This window comes from Ovis canadensis, chromosome 18, assembly GCF_042477335.2.
Source record: "Ovis canadensis isolate MfBH-ARS-UI-01 breed Bighorn chromosome 18, ARS-UI_OviCan_v2, whole genome shotgun sequence".
NCBI lineage: Eukaryota > Metazoa > Chordata > Mammalia > Artiodactyla > Bovidae > Ovis > Ovis canadensis.
Genome location: NC_091262.1, coordinates 31,203,772 through 31,224,397, shown reverse-complemented (window position 1 = coordinate 31,224,397; position 20,626 = coordinate 31,203,772). Strand labels below are relative to the sequence as shown.

Here is a 20,626-nt window from a genome sequence, read left to right as displayed (position 1 = left end):
GAAACTTTATTATTATTATGTTTTTTTTAACCAAGTGTTGGTTTGAGCCAGTACTGTGGGAGAGAAGGGCAGACTATTTTATGTCCTGTGATTAATGAGCATGTGTGGCCGACGTGAATAAAATGGAAAAGTAAAGAAGCTTAGAACTTCCACCTAAGACTATTCATAGGCAATGGCTTGGCATGACATGATGGAAAAGAACTATAATGTTTTGTAGCCTGAATTCTTGTAGAATATGTGCTTTTTAATATCCTAATGGTCGTTTATTGTGTGTCTACCGTACCTTGTTGTTCGAAAATTAAGTTGTATCCCACTCTTTGCAACCCCATGGACTGCAGCACACCAGGCTTCCCTGTCCTTCACTGTCTCCTGGAATTTGCTCAAACTCATGTCCATTAAGTTGAGGATGCCCTCCAACCATCTCATCCTCTGTGGTCCCCTTCTCCTCCTGTCCTCAATCTTTCCCAGCATCAGGATCTTTTCTGATCAGTCAGCTCTTCGCATCAGACCAAAGTATCAGAGCTTCAGCTTCATCATCAGTCCTTCCAGTGAATATTCAGGACTGATTTCCTTTAGGATTGACTGGTTTGATCTTGCAGTCCAAGGGACTCTTAAGAGTCTTCTCCAGCACCACAGTTTGAAAGCATCAGCTTTTCAGCAGAAAGGCGCTCAAGCTTCTTTATGGTCAACTCTCACATCCACACATGACTACCAGATGCAGGTCACTTTACACACATTAGTTCTAAGCTGCATAACAGTTTCCAGAGGAGGAAAAGTAATAGCCCTCTCCCTGCTACTGTTATATGTAAGAAAAAGGAGATTTAGAGGGGTTATAATAATCTAGTTTGCTACTCTTAGAGATGATGTTCAAAATATTGAACAACTTGGCCTTCAATCAAAACCAGTACCCAACCAAGCAACCTTATGATATTGTGCCCACTGGACATGGTACAGGACTGCTACCAATCCCTATGGACCAAAATTTTCTTGATTATGTTTTATATACAGTTTGGTAATCTTTTATTTACCCAACTCAATAATATACTGTGACATCTTTGCAAGTTATTAAATGTCATTTTACTATATATATTTTAGTGCAGTTTTATTTAATAACTCAGAAGGGCTTGTGACTTTTATATACTCAAACTGAAATTCTCTCTAATGGGTAAAAAGTACACAGAATTAAAATCACATATAGTTGAATTTTACATAATGAGAATTCACAGTAGGAGTGGAATATTGTAATGAAAATTAGTAGATAGTGAGTAGACTAAGAAGCATCCTAAAAGCTGAGCGCTTCCTGTTGAAATCATTTTCCAGTGGGTTTTTTTTTTTTTTTGCACTGATAGAAAGTGTGTGGCTTTATGCAGGTGTGCCTGTTCCTGTGTTTGTAAACAAATTACCTCTTAAAAACTCCCTCCCTTTCTGGCCTCAATCCTCTCTCTATAAAAGAGCATGAAAACAGAGAGCAAATTCAGGCAATTTAGGAGGAAACATTGAAATGATTTGATTTTGAAAAAATAGGGTTCTTTCACAAAAGAAAACAAGAAGTTCCATAGTTTAATGACAGAAGACTGAGAGGAATTTAGATTGATTATATTCTTTGCAGCCAAAGATGGAGAAGCTCTATAGAGTCAGCAAAAACAAGACCGGGAGCTGGCTGTGGCTCAGATCATGAACTCCTTATTGCCAAATTTAGACTTAAATTGAAGAAAGTAGGGAAAACCGCTAGACCATTCAGGTATAACCTACATCAAATCCTTTATGATTATACAGTGGAAGTGAGAAATAGATTTAAGGGATGAGATCTGATAGATAGAGTGCCTGATGAACTATGGATGGAGGTTCCTGACATTGTACAAGAGACAGGGATCAAGACCATCCCCGTGGAAAAGAAATGCAAAAAAGCAAAATGGCTGTCTGGGGAGGCCTTACAAATAGCTGTGAAAAGAAGAGAAGTGAAAAGCAAAGGAGGAAAGGAAAGATATAAGCATCTGAATGCAGAGTTCCAAAGAATAGCAAAGAGAGATAAGAAAGACTTCCTCAGTGATCAATGCAAAGAAATAGAGGAAAATAATAGAATGGAAAAGACTAGAGATTTCCTCAAGAAAATTAGGGATACCAAGGGAACATTTCATGCAAAGATGGGCTCAATAAAGAACAGAAATGGTATGGACCTAACAGAAGCAGAAGATATTAAGAAGAGGTGGCAAGAATACACAGAAGAACTGTACAAAAAAGATCTTCATGACCCAGATAATCATGATGGTATGATCACTCACCTAGAGGCAAACATCATGGAATGTGAAGTCAAGTGGGCCTTAGAAAGCATCACTACGAACAAAGCTAGTGGGGGTGATGGAATTCCAGTGGAGCTATTTCAAATCCTGAAAGATGATGCTGTGAAAGTGCTGCACTCAATATGCCAGCAAATTTGGAAAACTCAGCAGTGGCCACAGGACTGGAAAAGGTCAGTTTTCATTCCAATCCCAAAGAAAGGCAATGCAAAGAATGCTCAGACTACTGCACAATTGCACTCATCTCACATGCTAGTAAAGTAATGCTCAAAATTCTCCAAGCCAGGCTTCAGCAATACGTGAACCATGAACTTCCAGATGTTCAAGCTGGTTTTAGAAAAGGCAGAGGAACCAGACATCAAATTGCCAACATCTGCTGGATCATGGAAAAAGCAAGAGAGTTCCAGAAAAACATCTATTTCTGCTTTATTGACTATGCCAAAGCCTTTGACTGTGTGGATCACAATAAACTGTGGAAAATTCTGAAAGAGATGGGAATACCAGGGCACCTGACCTGCCTCTTGAGAAACCTATATGCAGGTCAGGAAGCAACAGTTAGAACTGGACATGGAACAACAGACTGGTTCCAAATAGGAAAAGGAGTACATCAAGGCTATATATTGTCACCCTGCTTATTTAACTTATATGCAGAATACATCGTGAGAAACGCTGGACTGGAAGAAACACAAGCTGGAATCAAGATTGCCGGGAGAAATATCAATAACCTCAGATATGCAGATGACACCACCCTTATGGCAGAAAGTGAAGAGGAACTAAAAAGCCTCTTGATGAAAGTGAAAGAGGAGAGTGAAAAAGTTGGCTTAAAGCTCAACATTCAGTAAAGTAAGATCATGGCATCTGGTCCCATCACTTCATGGGAATTAGATGGGGAAACAGTGGAAACAGTGTCAGACTTTATTTTTTGGGCTCCAAAATCACTTCAGATGGTGATTGCAGCCATGAAAGTAAAAGATGCTTACTCCTTGGAAGGAAAGTTAAGACCAACCTAGATAGCATATTAAAAAGCAGAGATATTACTTTCCCAACAAAGGTCCGTCTAGGCAAGGCTACGGTTTTTCCAGTGGTCATGTATGGATGTGAGAGTTGGACTGTGAAGAAAGCTGAGCGCCGAAGAATTGATGCTTTTGAACTGTGGTGTTGGAGAAGACTCTTGAGAGTCCCTTGGACTGCAAGGAGATCCAACCAGTCCATTCTGAAGGAGATCAGCCCTGGGAATTGGAAGGAATGATGCTAAAGCTGAAACTCCAGTACTTTGGCCACCTCACGCAAAGAGTTGACTCATTGGAAAAGACTGATGCTGGGAGGGATTGAGGGCAGGAGGAGAAGGAGACGCCAGAGGATGAGATGGCTGGATGGCATCACAGACTCAATGGGCATGAGTCTGAGTAAACTCCAGGAGTTGGTGATGGACAGAGAGGCCTGGAGTGCTGCAATTCTTGGGGTCGCAAAGAGTCGGACACAACTGAGCGACTGAAATGAACTGAACTGAACTGAAAAGTCTTGTATCTCTCCTAGTTAGAAGATAAAGTAAAGGATGACTTAAGTTGTAGGAAGAGAGAGTTCAATTAGGCATAAGAATGAACCTTTGACTCAAATTCAGTGCTAGAATGTAGTGCCTAGAATCTTTAACCGGAAAATTTCAAAATTAGAATCTGCAATTGGGAATCTTACATTTTAAGTCCCTAATTGTGTGAGTCATGAACCAGACAGAAACCTGTGGAAATAGGTGCAATTTACACAGTTAATTTAGAAACTAGAGAAAATTTGAACATAAAGAACTAAAGTGACCAATCATATAGGCCTGTCTCCGCCAGTACCCAGACACTTCTACGTGGAATTCTTAGCGTGTGGGTTTGACTAACACCATTGTTATTATTATTTATTAATTTTGCAGTATGTCTTGGGGAGTTCCTCTATCTTTAAATGCTTTCTGAGGACCAGTTTTGTAAAAAAATATTTATTTGTTTGCTTATTTATTCCCTTATTTGGGTGCCCTGGGTATTGTCTGTGGCACTCAGGATCTTTAGTTTCAGCAAGCGGGATCTAGTTACCTAATCAGGGATCGAACCCTGGCCCCTCTGCACAGGAAGCGTGGAGTCGAAGCCGCTAGACCACCGTGGAAGTGCTGAGGATAAGTTTTGAACAGCTGGTGTAGTATTCCACAGGGGGACTGCGCCTAGCTTTCCCCAGCCTTTTGATTTCCGCTTAAGTGTCAGTCTTGGGGTTGGGAGGGGTTTGAGAGTTTGAGGAAGTTCTGGTGTTGATGTTTGGGAAGTTGTGATCCTGCCTCTTGGACACACTCCACAAGCCATCCCCAGAGCGAGTGCTCTTTGCACGGCTCCTTGGCTACATTCACAGGCATGCATTTCACATTCTCTTGGGAAAACTATTATAGATTAAAAAAAAAAAAAGATCCTGTTTTCAGCGTGGTCGCAAGGCTTCTGAGAACCTTAAGGAATCTCAAGATTTAAGACGGGTTTCCCTCTGAGCCATGTCCACTCCACACAGGCATTCTGTATTTTCTCAGACTGGGCTCCAGAGTCACTTGTTTGCCTCTGCTGTCAACCCACTTAATATAAATTCATTTTTATTAAGGAGCTGCGTGTTCAGGCTCGCCAATAATCAACTACTTTCTGAATAAGAAATGGCATTCCCAGGGTAAACAAGGCATGGAAAACATGTGGTCAGCTCAGAAACTAGTGGCTAAGCCTCCATGGGTCCTGCCCTGGGATTTGATGATGTCATTTTTAGAATTCTGTGGTAGAGATTTCTTGGCCTTAAACACAGTCTGCTTTTTCTGGGGTCAGATGGAGAATGCAAGCATCTTCCTGCTTTATTGAGATCCAGACATCTCTCTATAAGACAAGAAAATTTTCCACTTATCCAGCTTAGTGGTGTTTTGACACTTTGATGTCCATAGGACCTTGGGTATTTAATTCACTTTGTCAGTGAGAATCTCATGTGACTTTTCTGGAGTGGATGTAATGCATACAGTATGGTGAACTTGGGATTCAATAAAAGGAATTACATCCAAATCTTAAGAAGCAGTGTGATCTGATAAGATTCCTGGAAATGACACATATGGGCAAAGCAGCAGAGTTTATTTTGAACATTACAGGCACTTCTTGTGTGCAGTCATGTCTGACTCATTGCAACCCCATGGACTGTAGCCTGCCATGCTCGTCTGTCCATGGGGTTTCCCAGTTAAGAATATTGGAGTGGGCTGCCATTTTCTTCCCTGTGTTGGGAGCATCCTCCCAACACAGGGATCAAACCCATGTCTTCTGCATTAGCAGCCATATTCTTTATTGCTGAGCCACCAGCGAAACCATATGCACTTATAGTTGCCCAGATTTACTTTTTTTTTAGCTTTTTGAATGTTGAATTTTTTAAAAAATATAACTTTATTTATTTTAATTGGAGGTTAATTACTTTACAATATTGTATTGGTTTTGCCATACAACAACATGAATCTGCCACAGGTATACATGTGTTCCCCATCCTGAACTTCCCTCCCTTCTCCCTCCCGGTACCATCCATCTGGGTCGTCTCAGTGCACCAGCCCTAAGCATCCAGTATCATGCATCGAACCTGGACTGGCTATTTGTTTCATATATGATATTATACATGTTTCAATGCTCTTCTCCCAAATCATCCCACCCTCACCCTCTCCCACAGAGTCCAAAAGACTGTTCTATACATCTGTGTCTCTTTTGCTGTCTCACATGCAGGGTTATTGTTACCATCTTTCTAAAGTCCATATATATGCGTTAGTATGCTGTATTGGGGTTTTTCTTTCTGGCTTGCTTCACTCTGTATAATAGGCTCCAGTTTCATCCACCTCCTTAGAACTGATTCAAATGTATTCTTTTTAATGGCTGAGTAATACTTTACTGTGTATATGTACCACAGCTTTCTTATCCATTCGTCTGCTGATGGACATCTAGGTTGCTTCCATGTCCTGGCTATTATAAACAGTGCTGCAATGAACATTGGGGTAAACATGTCTCTTCCAATTCTTGTTTCCTCGGTGAGTATGCCCAGCAGTGGGATTGCTAGTTGCCCAGATTTAAAATGGTGATCAGACACGGAAACATAATTGAAGACCTCCTTCTAGCCACTTATAATGATGGACTCAGGACATAGGTGATTTAATAGGAGGGGTCTGTGTATGCCTAGAGCCAGTATTTTGCAAGATACATAGTAACAAAATGCATACTGATTTGAATCCAATTCTGATGTGTAAGTCAAATTGGTATTAACAAGTCAAAGTTGCTGCCTTGTCTCTAAATTGTCTGATCTCTCTGTGGAACTCAGTTCAGTTCAGTTCAATTCAGTTCAGTTGCTCAGTCGTGTCCGACTCTTTGAGACCCCCATGAACCACAGCACGCCAGGCCTCCCTGTCCATCACCATCTCCCAGAGTTCACTCAGACTCACGTCCATCGAGTCAGTGATGCCATCCAGCCATCTCATCCTCGGTCGTCCCCTTCTCCTCCTGCCCCCAATTCCTTCCAGCATCAGAGTCTTTTCCAATGAGTCAACTCTTCTCATGAGGTGGCCAAAGTACAGCTTTAGCATCATTCCTTCCAAAGAAATCCCAGGGTTGATCTCCTTCAGAATGGACTGGTTGGATCTCCTTGCAGTCCAAGGGACCCTCAAGAGTCTTCTCCAACACCACAGTTCAAAAGCATCAATTCTTCAGTGCTCAGCCTTCTTCACCTACCATTTATTCCACAAGGGGTTGGGATTGGATTGGGGTTGGCCTGAATAGAAGTGATAAGTCACTGCTCACTTTTCTACTTTAGAATCTTTCTAGCCTAGAGCTCTAGGAAGTTCCTGCCGATAAATAGAGTTGGCTTACGTTGAAGCCAGTTTCCCAACTCTACATGGAGTCAACTCAATGGCCCCTTCTATCACTTTCTATCTGTGATCTATTGTTTGGAGTTGTAAATCCCCATTTCTTGTACCGATATTTTGTTTATTTGTCAGTTTTTTCTTTTTGTTTGTTTTTTTAACTTTGGGAGGGGAAGAGGACTCCTTCAGGGTCTCAAAATGGCTTCTGAGCTCTGGAGCCAGTCTTCTTGGAATGACAGACATTTCTTTGCTTTCTTGCTTTCCACTTAACAACGATCTAGTTCCTGACATTTAGGCATGTTACCTTAGGATTGTTGTTGCTGTTGTTTAGTCACTAAGTCACATCCTATTCTTTGCAACCCCGTGGACTGCAGCACACCAGCCTCTTCTGTCCTCCACTATCTCCCAGAGCTTCCTCAGATTCATGCCCATTGAGTCTGTGATGCTACCTAACTAGCTCATCTTCTGTTACCCCCTTCTCCTTCTGCCTTCAGTCTTTCCCAGCATCAAGGCCTTTTCCAATGAGTTGGTTCTTAGAATCAGGCGGCCTAAGTACTGGAGCTTCAGTTTCAGCATCAGTCCTTCCAAGGAATATTCAGGGTTTATTTCCTTTAGCATTGACTGATTTGATCTCCTTGCTGTCCAAGGGACTCTCACGAGTCTTCTCCAGCACCATAATTCAAAAGTGTCAATTCTTTGGTGCTCAGCCTTCTTTATGGTCCAACTCTCACATCCACACATGACTACTGGAAAAACCATAGCTTTGCCTACACAGACCTTTGTCAGCAAAGTGATGTTTCTGTTTTTGAATATGCTGTCTAGGTTTGTCATAGCTTTCCTTCTAAAGAGCAAGCATTTTTTAATTTCGTGGCTGCAGTCACCATCCACAGTGATTTTGGACCCCAAGAAAAGAAAATCTGTCACTGCTTCCACTTGCTCCCCTTCTATTTGCCATGAAGTGATGGGACAGGATGCCATGATCTTAGTTTTTTGGATGTTGAGTTTCATACCAGGTTAATGAGTCTCAAACCCCTGCAAGGCTTGGGATGCCAGGAATTAGGCTGGGGAGCTCTCTAGCAAAAATGAAATAATCCCATGTGTTTTCTAAGTAGAAGATAAGAAAGGGAATTGACCAGACAGAACGTTTTTAATTTTTTTTAAGTACCCACATTTTGTCTTACAACTGTGACACTTACTGTTTGTTTAAGCCAATATCTAGTATGAGGAGGCTATAATTTAATTTACCACAAATATATCTCTTTGGTTATTACACGTTTAATATATTAATGTCTAAAAATGTTCCCCAAAGCACATTGCAGGTGCTTTGCAGTTGAATATGCTCGAGAATCTTTTCCCTGGACTGTTTGCGTTTGGAAAGTGGTGGCCAAGGTTGGGTGAGCCTTAAACCAAAGTGAACATCATAATTTTTCCAGTTGCTCTCTGCTTGAGAGTGCGTTGGCCGCCAATGTAGATGTAGATTGGCCCTAGAATGTGAATATGTCTCAGAAGCTAGAGTGACTGATCCAACTCAGTAACTATGACTTTCCTTGTTATAGACATTATAATAGATCCCAAGTGAAGATTACTGGCAACCCTAGTCAGGTCATACATACCTATAGAAGGGACCTCCAGGTTCAACTCTGCCAAACTCTGAGACACTGGGGGTGATGTCTTCCACATCCTATCGCCATAGTGATGTGACTGACAACCTCTGATGTTGATATTCATGGTCTAGAAGTTTAGACTCTTAAACTCTGGCAGACATACAGATTCAAGAGAACTAACTTCCGTCATTCATGGTCCCTTACTTGAAATATTTATGATGGGTTCTTTTCCAAGCTCTGGATGTCAACTAGGAAAATCTGAAACAAAACTAAAGAACATGGCTTTATCTTCTGATTGTTCAAAGATTTTCTTTGCACATTTTGAAAACTATTCATTCCTTGAAGTACAGATTCTTTTCCTTCCTTATATGACAGAACTCACTGGGCTTGCCTATAGATCTTGGCTGGTCCTCTGGGTACCATGACTAGTTCAGATGTCTGTAGTATCCAGGGAGGAAAGAATGTCCTTGTCCTCCAGCCTTTTATCTCCAGCACCTATCTGGCACCAAACCTTCATGCCTTCTCCAGGTTGGCATGATGAACAGGTAATACATGGCCAACATAGTCCTGGAAGACAAAGATTTTGTGCATTGGAAAAGGAAACTCAATTCAAGAAGACAGCTGAATCACACCTGTTAAGTGAGCTGATTGGACAGGTGTAGATGTCCTCTCCTTATTGTTTGGTGCACTGTAACACATTTTTTAAAAAAATTTTATTTTTACTTTATTCTACTTTACAATACTGTATTGGTTTTGCCATACATTGACATGAATCCACCACGGGTGTGTAACACATTTTGATTGGCAGGTGGGTCCCTGCCAATATTGAGCTGCTCAGCTAGTAGTACCACCCTTAAACCCGGGCTTCCATCTCTCCAATTGTAGTCTTCCAATTCTCAAATGGCCAAGGGCTCCCTTTCAACTGTCCAACTTGCGACTCAAGTAGAGATCATTTTGAAAGAAGATCTTTGAACTCTGAAGGTCAGTGTTCACCTGCATTTTCCCTCCTGATGACCTTCTTCAAGTTTACTCACAGAAGATGCTGGCTCATGGACCCTGAGAGTGGGAGGGGCTCTCTCCACCTGAAAGAGCATAAGAAAGATCTAGAACACTTCGTCCAGTTATGGCCATGTGCATTTTCTTTTGTTGCAAATATGGAGCAAGGTAGACTCTTTTTCCACAAAGAAGGCTGTTCTGATTCTGCATGTTACACAGATCATAGACTTTCTTCAGGAAGACAGCCCCACCTGCCCTTGTTTCACTCCCTTAAGTGTTCAAAGGAAATTTTGATCATTCCTTCCTGAGACAGAGATCACAGCAGTGAAAGTGAACGTGTTAGCTGCTCAGTTGTGTCCGACCCTTTGTGACCCCATGGACTGTAGCTCACCAGGCTCCTCCGTCCGTGGGATTCTCTAGGCAAGAATACTGGAGTATTGAGACTGGAGTAGCCACTCCCTTTCTCCAAGGGAGCTTCCCGACCCAGGCATTGAACCCACATCTCCTGCATTGCATGTGGATTCTTTACCATCTGAGCCACCTGGGAAGTCACAATGATTGACAATGTTTATTAAGAATTTCCTATGTGCCAGGTGCTGTTCACAGCTATTAACATGCGTTATTTGATGTACTCCTCACAATAGCCCCGTGAGGAATTCCCATTTGATGAATGAGAGGACTGAACCACGGAGCAGCGAAGCCATTCTCTCGAGGCCACAGGGCTTGGCTGTGGCAGAGACAAGAGTTGAGTCCTGGACCCATTTTTGAAACCGCCACCCAAACCATGTCATCAAACATTGTCCTTCCTTGGCTCTCCATGGATGGGACACAGAGGGAAGCCGACAGTAATTGACTCCTGCTTTGTTTCTTTGAAAAGAACATGTCATTACATTCTCTCTCATGTTTGAGAGAATGCAGTGCTCTAGATGTCTTTGTCACCATTTCACAGTTGGACAGCCTCACAGGGGATTGGCTAGGTGGGCATGTCCAAAGTCACAGAGCGACGGAGCGACAGAGGTGGCCTTTGACCTCAAATCTATGTTTTAAAAAAAATGCTAAAAAAAAAAAAAAGCCTAAGCTGCTTTCCTGGGAGAAAGGGAGGGAAGAAAAGACAAGATATGCTTGTTGGTCTTCTCATTCAAGTTCTTCATCCTGTCATTCAACAAGTATTTACTGCTACTACAAAGGGCTGGCACTTTCTAGGTAGGTAGGAAGCACTTTTAACATCAGAGTCTCTGTAACTCAGACACTTTCCTTTCACAGTGGGAAAATTTTTTTCAAACAATACCTGTTCAAATAATAGGTGAATAGTTTTTTTTTTGTCAACACTTAATAAATTTTATTTATTTATTTATTTTTAATGATTTTTTTAAAAAAAAAACATTTATTTATTTGCTGGGCTGTGATGGCTCTTAGCTGGGGCACGTGGGATCTCCAACATTCATTGTGGCATGCAAGATCTTTAGTTGCAGCATGCAAAATGTCACTTGCAGCATGTAGGATCCAGTTCCCTGTTCAGTTCAGTTCATTTGCTCAGTTTTGTCTGATTCTTTGCAACCCCATGAACCGCAGCATGCCAGGCCTCCCTGTCCATCACCAACTCCCGAGTACACCCAAACCCATGAGTAGGTGATGCCATCCAACCATCTCATCCTCTGTCATTCCCTTCTCCTCCTGCTCTCAATCTTTCCCAGCACCAGGGTCTTTTCAAATGAGTCAGCTCTTAGCATCAGGTTGCCAAAGTATTGGAGTTTCAGCTTCAAAATCAGTCCTTCCAATGAACACCCAGGACTGATTTCCTTTAGGATGGACTGGTTTGATCCCCTTGCAGTCCAAGGGACTCTCGAGAGTCTTCTCCAACACCACAGTTCAAAAGCATCAATTCTTCAGCACTCAGTTTTCTTTATAGTCCAACTCTCACATCCATACATGACCACTGGAAAAACCATAGCCTTGACTAGATGGACCTTTGCTGACAAAGTAATGTCTCTGCTTTTTAATATGCTGTCTATGTTGGTCATATCTTAAATTTTTAAATGGAAGGATAGTTGATTCACAGTTGGCACAGTGGTAAGGAATCCACCTGTCAAAACAAGAGGTACAAAAGACTCATGTTTGATCCCTGGATCGGGGAGATCCCCTGGAGTAGGAACTGGCAACCCACTCCAGTATTCTTGCCTGGAGAATCCCATGGACTGAGGAGCCTGGTGGGCTACAGACCATGGGGTTGCAGAGAGTCAGACACGATTGAACAACTGAGTGACTAGGCACAACAGCACAACAATGTTGTGGTTGTTTCTGATGTATATCAAAGTGATTCGGTTCTACGTAGGTGAAAAGATTCTTAATGATTCCTGGGATAGGCAGACTTGATCCTGTTTATGGGGAGAACTCTGTTCTCTCGGATTGAGAAACTATGTCTCTATTGAAAGAACCTTGGAACTTCTGGTTTCCCTGGTGTTTTCCCAGTGCTCTTCTTGTCAGAATCATGCTTATTTCACCGGCATTCCTCGGATCTGATTCCCCTTTCTCCTCTTGCATAGTTCTTTGACTATGCAGGACTCCTGATGAGTTCTGCTACAGAATATTTCAGGCTGTGTTTTTGTCCAAAGGGGAGGAAGCGTGGGGATAGAAAAACAGGATAAGCAGGGTATCAGCTGTTTTCCACGCCTGATGGACTCAAAGCTCACAGACACCAGCATCCAGATGTGTTTATTCACGTGATGGGGGACCTGAGTGGATGCAGGCACTAGCTAAACACTAGCTAAACACACACAGAGATCAACAAATAAGCCCTCTGATTGCTAGGGTGACACCTGCATAGACACACTTGCAGTGTGAACACAATTTTGCAACATTGTTAAATGCACACAGTTACTCTTGGTCCTCATCTCTTCCAGACTTCCTGAACTCGTAAGATGCAGTAAGCTCTGAGCCGTGGTTGAAAGAAATCCCTCACTTGTATCACATCTTCTACTCACCCACCAACATGGTGGCTGCTTATTATTTGGTGGTTATTCTTGGTTTCGAGGAAGAGAGTCTGTCTCATTCAGGCATCAGTGGAAAGTAGGTGCAGTTCCTCAGTCACACCTGACCCCAATCCAGGGGACAAACAGACACCTCGGGCCTAGCCACCCTTTCCATTTCCATCACCAGGCGCACGGAGGAGCCTCTTTCACAGCAGATGGAGATTCACCCCATCCCCTTGCTCTCATCCTCCTGAAATGAACAAATGAACCAACTGGGAGCTGGCTTCAGAACCTTCTTTCCCTCCAGGTGTCAGGCGGTTACCAAATCTCAAAGACCTGCCCCTGGTCATTTCACATGGGCCAGACTCCCCATGAGTAGGATGCTCACACCCTAGGGTGAGAGGGGGAACCATGCCCTGAGACTCGCCATCTACAAGGGGTTGGGGGAGGGGCTGGCCTGGGGATCTGTCCCCTCCAGCCCCATCCTGGGACAGACCCGCCTGGAGGCCCCGCCAGTGTTTTCACAGCTGTAGCTGGGAGGCTGCTCCCCAAGCTCCTTGCACACAGTTGGCCTGCGCCCGAGCAGCTGTGCACACCCTGACATGACCTCGGTCCCTGCAGGGATAGGGGGGCCCTGGCCGGTGCAGCGGAAACTGGGGAGCAGAACTGACTCACCTCGCCAGGCTGGCTGCACCTCGTTTTCCTGACCCGCTTTGTTAACATGGCTGTTAAGAAGTTCTCACATGGCTTCCCCAGTCTTCTCTAACTTCCCCGGGCAGCAGTGACAGCCTTATTAACGGCAAATGGCTTCTCGTGGCAGTGTTCCATTTCTAATATTAATAATCAGCATTTAATAAAAACAAAGCAGGGAGAGATACGGGCGGAAAAAAACAGACTGCTTTGTCCTTCGCATTTATCACCCTGGCAGGAGTTACCAGCGATAGTCCCTGAGTGGTTAATTCCGCATCAAAGACACGCCAGCGTACGCACACATGTACATACACACGTGAACACACGTGTATACACACCTGTTCCTGGAGCTGCGCTCCACCCCTCACTTGGCCAAGTCAGGCTTAGACCCTCCTCCCCCCTTCCCGCCATCCCCACCCTCCGGCTCCCCCATCTGAGCATCTAAAGTGACTTTGGCAGTTCAGAGTCATGTCATGAACTGATGTCTTTCAAGGAAGGGAGGTAAGGGAGGCGGCCGGGTTGGCAGGAGCTGCTGGCTCTTGCCTTGTTACCTCTGTCCGTTTCCTTCTCTCTCCATCAGGCCAGTCATCTGTAAGACAAATGGCCCCCTCCTGCCAAGGCTGAGGAGAGTGGAGGTAAAGTAGTTAATTACATGTACTCAAAAAGGTCAACTCTCAAGATTAGGAGCTGCATTTATCGCCACTAAAAATAAACAGGGCTGGGGAGGCCAGGATGGAAGAAATGGGGGTGGAAAGGTGGATGGGGTGAAGAGGGACCCAGGGCTTTGGATCCTTGGACGCTGGGCTGATATTTAAAGACCTTTGACTTTGTGGAAGATCTCAGCAAGCAGCTGACATCTCTTAGGGGCCTGGGGAGGTGTTGCCGATAAAAAACAATCCCACCTGGAGGCTGAGAGGACTGGTCCCCTCTCTGGGTGTGCGGAGGCTGGAAGAAAAGGAGCTCTTGGTTTGTGGTGAGAAGCGCCGTTCTTTTATTCCCTCCTTCATACCCCAGCTAGTAGTCCTCATCCCATTCTCATCCTCTGCCTCTGAGCTGTGTGGACATGAACTAAAAGCTTTATGGAGAGGGTGCACAGGCAGCTGCCCCAGAAGGAGCATGCTTCCAGGGCTTCCTTTCCCAGTATAGTAAGTTCCCTACATGCAAGCAAGTTCCATTCCAAGAGCTCATTTTTAAAGTCCAGTTTGTTCACAAGCCCAGCAAATTTAGCCTAGGCACACAACCAACACAGTTATATAGTCCTGAACTGTAATAGGTTTATAATACTTTTCACACAAAAAATAAATGAAAAAACAACCACAAGAAATAAAGCAAACATTTTTAACCTTACAGTACAGCAAGAATCCCTTAGAAGAAATGCAGTAGCTCTCATAGTCAACAAGAGTCTGAAATGCAGTACCTGGGTGCAACCTCAAAAACAAGAGAATGATCTGGGTTCGTTTTCAAGGCAAACCATTCAACACTACAGTAATCCAAGTCTATGCCCCAACCACTAATGCTGAACAAGGTGAAGCTGGGCACTTCTATGAAGACTTACAAGACCTTCTAGTGTGCCTAGGCACTCAGTCATGTCCATGTTGTGACCCCATGGACTGTAGCCCACCAGGCTTCCTCTGCCCACAGGATTGTCCAGGCAAGAATACTGGAGTGGGTTACCATGCCATCCTCCAGGGGATCTTCCTGACCCATAGATCAAACCTGGGTCTCCTGCATTGCAGGTGGATTCTTTAACATTTGAGCCACCAGGGAAGCTCAAGACCTTCTAGAACTAGCATCAGAAAAGACGTCCTTTTCATCATAGGGGATTGGAATGCAAAAGTAGGAAGTCAAGAGATACCTGGGATAACAGACAAGTTTGGGCTTGGAGTACAAAATGCAGTAGGGCAAAGGCTAACAGAGTTTTGTCAAGAGAACACACTGGTCATGGCAAACACCCTTTTCCAAAAACCCAAGAGATGACTCTACACATGAATCTACGTATGGTCAATATTGAAATCAGATTGATTATGTTCTTTAGAGCCAAAGATGGAGAAACTCTATGCAGTCAGCAAAAATAAGACCTGGAGCTGACTGTGACTCACTCAGATGATGAGCTTCTTATTGCAAAGTTCAGCCTTAAATTGCAGAAAGTAGGGAAAACCACTAGGCCATTTAGATGCAACCTAAATCAAACCCCTTATGATTATACAGTGGAGGTAACAAATAGATTCAAGGGACTAGATCTGGTAGACACAGTGCCTGAGGAACTGAAGACAGAGGTTCGTAACATTGTACAGGAGACAGTGATCAAAACCACCCCAAAGAAAAAGAAATGCAAGAAGACAAAGTAGTTGTCTGAGGAGGCTTTACAAATAACTGAGGAAAGAAGAAAAGCAAAAGGCAAGGGAGAAAGGGAAAGATATACCCAAATGAAAGCAGAGTTCCAGAGAATTAGCAAGGAAAGATAAGAAGGCTTTCTTAAATCAGCAATGCAAAGAAATAGAGAAAAGCAACAGAATGGGAAAGACTAGAAATCTCTTCAAGAAAATTGGAGATTCGAGGGCACATTTCATGCCAGGAATGGCAAAATAAAGGACAGAAATGGTAAAGGCATAACAGAAGCAGAAGAGATTAAGAAGAGGTGGCAAAAATACACAGAAGAACCATATAAAAAAGGTCTTAATGACCCAGATGACCATTAATGACCCAGATAATCACAGTACTGTGATCCCTCACCTCAAGTTAAACATCCTGGAGTGTGAGGTCAAGTGGGCCTATAGGAAGCATTACTTTTGAGCAAAGCTAGTAGAGGTGACAGAATTCCAACGGAAATATTTAAAATCCTGAAAGATGATGCTGTTAAAGTGCTGCACTCACTATGTTAGCAAATTTGGAAAACTCAGCAGTGGCCATAGAACTGGAAAAAGTTCAAATTTCATTCCAATCCCAAAGAAGGAAAATGCCAAGAAATGTTCAAACTACCACACACTTGTGCTCATTTCACATGCTAGCAAGGTTATGCTCAAAATTCTTCAAGCTAGACTTCAGCAGTATGTGAACTGTGAACTTCCAGATGTACAAGCTGGGTTTCCAAAAGGCAGAGGAACAAAGATCAAATTGCCAACATTTGCTGGATCATGGAGAAAGTAAGAGAGTTCCGAAGAAACGCCTGCTTCTGCTTCGTTGACTACACTAAAGCCTTGGACTGTGTGGATCACAACAAACTGTGGAGCATTCTGAAAGAGATGGGAGTAACAGAACAACTTACCTGTCTCCTGAGAAACCAGTATGTGGGTCAAGAAGCAACAGTTAGAACCAGAATTGGAAAAATAGACTGGTTCAAAATTGGGAACGGAGTACATCAAGGCTATATATTGTCACCCTGCTTATTTAACTTCTATGCAGGGTACATCAGGTGAAATGCTAGGCTAGGTGAATCACAAGCTGGAATCAGGAGAGAGATTAATCGGGAGAAATATAAACAACCTCACATATGTAAATGGTAGCAGTTGAATGGCAAAAATTGAAGAGGAAATAAAGAGCCTCTTGATGAGGGATAAAGAGCAGAGTGAGAAAGCTGGCTTGAAATTCAACATTCAAAAACGAAGATCATGCCATCCAGCCCTGTCACTTCATGGAAGATAAAAGGGGAACAAGTGGAAGCAGTGACATATTCCATTTTATTGGGATCTGGAGTCACTGTGGGTGGTGACTGCAGCCATAAAATTAGAAGACGCCTGCTTCTTGGAAGAAAAGCTGTGATAAACCTAGACAGCATGTTAAAAAGCAGAGACATCAGTTTGCTGACATCAAAGTTATGGTTTTTCCAGCAGTCCTTTAAAGATGTTAGAGTTGGACCATAAAGAAGGCTGATCACCAAAGAATTGATGCTTTTGGACTGTGGTGTTGGAGAAGACTCTTGAGAGTCCCTTGGACTGCAAGGAGATCAAACCAGTCAATCCTGAAGGAAATCAACCCTGGATATTCATTGGAAGGACTGATGGTGAAGCTGAAGTTCCAATACTTGGGCCACCTGATGTGAAGAACTGATTCATTGGAAAAGACCCTGATGCTGGGACAGATTGAGGGCAGGAGGAGAATGGGGCGACAGAGGATGAGATGGTTGGATAATATCATTGACTCAGTGGATATGAATCTGAGCAAACTCTGAGAGATAGTAGATGACAGAGGAGCCTGGCATGCTGTAGTCCATGGAGTCGCAAAGAGTTGGGCAAGACTTAGCGGCTAAACAACAGCATAGTACCTTGAAAAGTACAATAGTACCAGCTGCATCACCATTGCTTTTATGCTTGTTTCTGGACATCCTGGACTTGAAATAAAAATACTGAGCTGCTGTACTCTATACAGTGAAGTGAAGTCACTCAGTTGTGCCCGACTCTTTGTGACCCCATGGACTGTAGCCTACCAGGCTCTTCCATCCATGGGATTTTCCAGGCAAGAGTACTGGAGTGGGTTGCCGTTCCCTCCTCCAGAGGATCTTCCTAACCCCGGGATCGAACCCGGGTCTCCCGCATTGTAGGCAGACGCTTTACCGTCTAAGCCACCAGGGCGGGCCTCTATGCAGCACTATGCCGTAAAGTGCACAAAAGCACAGCCACTTGTAGCGGATGCACACAGGCCACAATGTACACCAGACACGTGAACTAACTTACGTGATCTGACATGTGAATGCAAGTTCACATCTTTGAAACTTCCCAACTTGAAGGTTTGTATGTAGGGGATGTACCATATATTCCAGACCCTGCCAGGCCAGGGCATCTGCTCTCCTTTCTTGGAGGCTGAAAATTCTCCTGACGGGTCCATGAGCAAAGGATACATGGCTGCCCTTAGAGATGCACTCAACCAGGCTCACTGTGCTGACATCTGTAGCCTGCGGGAGGGATCCAGAAGCGCCAACTTGCCCAGGAGCCACTGACTGGATGGTACCAGCTCTTTCATCTTCCATGACCTGGCGTCTGCTGCTCTGCTGTTGCATGGCTTCTAGTCCTTCCTCAAAATCCTTCATAGGCAGGTGTCATGTCCTCCAGCCCTTCAACACCGGTTCAAACACAAGTCAAAGCTGATCTTTCTGTCCTCTCGTAGTTCAACGCTAACTCTTACCATTGCGGGCTTTGCCTTCTTACCTCTGTGTGTGTGGGTGTTAGTTGCTCAGTCATGTCTGACTCTTTGCGACCCCATGAAGTCAAGCCCGCCAGGCTCCTCTGTCCATGGAGTTCTTTAGGCAAGAACACTGGAGTGGGTTGCCATTCCCTTCTCCGGGGGATCTTTCCGACACAGGGATCGATCCCAGGTTTCCTGCATTGCAGGCAGATTCTTTACTGTCTGAGCCACCAGGGAAGCAGCCTTCTTGCCTCCTCCCTCATCAATCATGAGCATCCTAGAGGACGTGGACTTTATGCCTTTTCACCTTGCTCTTCCCCAGCCCCTCCTGTAGTGCTCCTAGAGGTAGCTTGAGGGAGTTGAGGCCCCAAAGGGGCAGCAAAGGTGGGCAGCATCTCTAGGACAATGGGTTTACATTCTGAGTTAGCCCCAGACGGGCCTGATATCAATAGCCCCGAGAGTGCACCCACGTGTCAGTGACTGTTGTCTTGACTTGAAAAGTGGCTGTCACTCTTCGATTCTGGGATTTACCTTGGAAACACGCAGAGAACAGTGAGCACCTTTCAGATTAATTTACTTACCAAAGTGTCATTCTGCAAAAGCTGTTTGTTAGCTGTGAGTCTAAGTTTCCTTTCTTTGAGCAGGAAGCCTTCCTCTGTTAAATGTAAACACGGAGGGATGCTAGGAGTTGGGGCTTGGACTGGGAACTCAAAATCCCTGAGGCAGAGGTGGTTCGCTTGGACTGAAGCTCAGGCTCAGGCATTCATTTTTCACACAGATTCCCCTCTCTGGCCTGCAGAGCTAGAATAGAAAGCAGAAAAATAAACTTTGGCAGGAAGAGGGAAGAAAAAAAAGAATGATTTCTAATGGAGACGATGACAGAGCACATCAAAGTTTTTTTTTTTTTTAACGTTTTCCAGGAGATAGATATAACCTCAAAACACTGTTGTCTACCAGGATATTAACGTCCTTACTTTTTAGTTTCATGTATTTAACATTCGGGGAAACCCGGCTGTATAATAAGGATGCACTATGGAAATGCCAGTGCAAGGTGAAGACAGGATCAACAGGGATTCTTAATCTCACAGTGCGCTGCACTCTGTCTGTCTCCCAGTCACAGACACAGACATGAGGGCGAGGCTTCTTAGCTCCTGTTGGCTGTTCCGCAGAAATTAAAAACAAAACAAAACAACAGAAAACAAAAACCAGTCTCACCTGCTGCCCCAAATCTGGGCCAGTTTCTTCAGCTTCCCTGGGAGAACAGCAGACAATCAGAACAAACTGGAACACAGCTTTCTGAGGACATTGCCCTGCTCTCTGGAGCTGGAGAACACGCAAGGTGGCTGCCAGACATTCCCCCTTCTTGGAGAATTCTATTTCTGGTCTGGAATGTGGACCTGATACTCACACTGAAACGAAGGCCTTGTCACCTGCTTTTTTGACTCTAGACATGCCATTCCTCTGCAGGGGACATGGCTTCTGCAGGGTCACCTTTGCACTGAGGGAGTGAGAACCGTGCAGGAAGCCTGGGTTGGGAAGATCCCTTGGAGAAGGGCATGGTACCCCACTCCAGTATTCTTGCCTGGAGAATCCCATAGGCAGAGGAACCTGGCGGGCTATAGTCCACGGGGTCACAAAGAGCTGAACATGACTAAGCAACTAACACTCACTCATGCTCACCTGGGTATGTGTGTTGAGCATACAGAGGGCGTGATGTGCTTTAGAGAACCCTGGAAGGGGAAACAGCAATCGATGTGCCTGTCCAAACAATTAGAAAGAGATGTTTCTGTGAGTCTTCTAAATCTCTCTGGCGTGTGTTAGACCCATGCTGTCAGTTCAGCTGCCATTAAACAGCTTCTAAATAATGCAAAGACGATCGGATGTACAAATAAGCAGTTCAGTCTGGGTGATTGATTATTGGGATAATGCTATGCACCCGAGGCATGACATTTCCAATCACATCTCCATTTCATTTCTCAGGCAGTAGTGATCCTTCTACCTCCAGTGATCTCATGGCTGGGCGATCTGGGTATGGGCTAGTATTCTTGGATTCTGTGATTAGCTGGTCTTCTTGAA

At 44.0% G+C, this 20,626-nt stretch overlaps 1 long non-coding RNA gene across 2 annotated transcripts; it reads right to left on the bottom strand.

Annotated features, from left to right (window-relative positions):
* Positions 1–9,471: 9,471 nt before the first annotated feature.
* On the bottom strand, positions 9,472–19,936 carry LOC138423360 (uncharacterized). Of its 2 annotated transcripts, none has more exons than XR_011250242.1 (3): positions 19,766–19,884; positions 19,132–19,351; positions 9,472–9,859 (listed from the first exon to the last, which is right to left on the bottom strand). It is a non-coding gene; the product is annotated as an uncharacterized lncRNA (long non-coding RNA). The 2 variants fall into 2 exon arrangements; XR_011250243.1 differs by lacking the exon at positions 9,472–9,859 and adding an exon at positions 11,085–11,856 and having other exon boundaries at positions 19,766–19,936.
* Between the last annotated feature and the right edge of the window lie 690 nt (positions 19,937–20,626).